This window comes from Histoplasma capsulatum, genomic scaffold (assembly GCF_000149585.1).
Source record: "Histoplasma capsulatum NAm1 scaffold_5 genomic scaffold, whole genome shotgun sequence".
Taxonomy (NCBI): domain Eukaryota; kingdom Fungi; phylum Ascomycota; class Eurotiomycetes; order Onygenales; family Ajellomycetaceae; genus Histoplasma; species Histoplasma mississippiense.
In genome coordinates, this window is record NW_001813978.1 from 2701562 (window position 1) to 2703686 (window position 2125).

The following is a 2125-nucleotide window of genomic DNA, read 5'->3' on the forward strand; positions in this document are numbered from 1 at the left end:
TAGATTCCCTACGGAAATATCAGGTTCGCCTTAGACTAAAGACAACGTCGTAGCTCCGGCATATTTTCCTGAGAGTCTGTGGAGTTAGAAAAAAACTCGTAGTAGTGCTGGGTTCTTGATTTCGACAGTCGAGTTCGGTGCGTAGCACCTTCAATGCCTTATTACGCAGGTTATCCATTCTCTGTTCCTCGCTGTATGGGGGTAAGTAATACTCCCAATCTTCGAGATATTTAGAAAAGTCGCGTATCGACTGCCACTCCTGTTGCTTAGCATCCTGGAATCTTTGGCTCGCCAATCGACGCTGGTTCTGCGGGTCGTTAATTTGCATCTCTAGGTGTGATAGCATATCGTCGAATGTTAACGGTGTTGCTCCTCCGCGTCTCTCGTATGCTGATACAAAATTCAACCACTTCTGCTTAACGTGGGCATCAAGGTAGAGTTTGGCGTCGTTTATCTTGCGTTCTTCTTTTCGATAATATCGACGGTGGCGTGCAAAGAGAGTCAACATGCGATCTTTATAGTCCTCAAATTCTAACATATTCTTTCCTCGATAGTAATCCTTAATCTCCAATCTCGGCGGTGTTTCGTTATCATCATCCATATTGTCTGCGGGTCGATTTTGCGGTAGTTCTGCGGCGATATCCTGGGTTGGTCGGGACTCGATAAAAGTATCTTCGCGAATCTGTGCTTCCAACTCGTTGAGGCGTTGTTGCGCGTGCAGAATAGCTAACTGTTGCTCTCGTTCACGGATTTGATCGTTTAACTGTTGCAATCGGGCATTGTGGTCGTCGGAGGTGGTAGAGGATTCGGGTTGGTTCCCAAGGGATCTTGCGCGTGTCGAAACCATCTTGCGTGTTTTAAGTTGCGTGTTTTAACTAACGTTGCGTGTTTTGTTGTAGGTGTGCGTAACAACGGACCACTCAAATAAGGTTTAGAGCGATTAGAATTGTAAGAGATGGGCTACAAGAGTAATTACAAGAGTAGTGTGAAGTACGCACAAAGGATATTAAGAAGGTAGCAATCTCTATTGTTCAAAGCTAATCGCTGATCTCCTCAAATCCACGGATATCAGCGAGCATTATATAGATAATATTGCCATCGCCACGTATCTATCGCCACGTATCTATCGCCACGTATCTATCGCCACGTATCTATTTCCTAATATAGATATCTCCGTTGCTCCTATTACACACTTTCATGTTAAAGCAGTCAATCAAGCAACCTGTGAAGGATTTCAACAATTTGACAAGTGAATATTCCTATATAATCTACCTGCAATCTGTAAAGATGCATTCAAATCAGCCACTATTAAACACAGTTTCTCCAGTTGTGAAATCCTTCTTTATAACCCTGATCTTGTTCTTGACAAATTAGAGGCCCACCTTCCTGCTGTTTCAGATCTACAGATTTGGGATGACAATAAGAGTGTAGAATTACAGTCATCATTCTCAGTGACATCTTCATTAAAGAATATATATGATTTCTGACATAATATTACAAAGGCAAAAGATGTGTTGAAGGATATTGAGAACTATTTTAATGACAATTCTTCTAAGTTGAGTCATCATCTTCAGAATATATTTACAGAGAGCTTAATACACGCAAAACTCAATGCTCAATATGAGTGAAATCTCAATCAACTTTTTACAGCTCATCAACATCAAAAAGAAAAAAGATCACAAAGACAGATTAATATAGAAGGAATGATGACTGTCAAGAATGTCAAAGACCACATTGCAGAGTGTAAAGCAGAAGATATGTGGAAATCCATCAATTGAATACAATGAGAGCTTACAGCAGCTGCATGAGTGCCAGGCACACAGGCAGCTGAACAAGCTCTGATTGCCAATATTTTGAATCATTCAGATGAAGAAGGTACTGAGGATGTAGATAATGAGCTTTTTACTATAGATAGACAGGGTTATTGAGACTTTTCCCACATAGGTAGTACAAAATAGTTGAGAAAATATCATTGCGATGAAAATATCGTTTGGGTGGGACCCACCCAAAGGGGCAATGTGGGTGAGGTCTTGGCCACAATTAGTTTCAAACACACCGTAACCCGACCCACCTATAACTTCAATTGAGATACACATCTCCAGGGCTAATAGAAAAGAATATCATC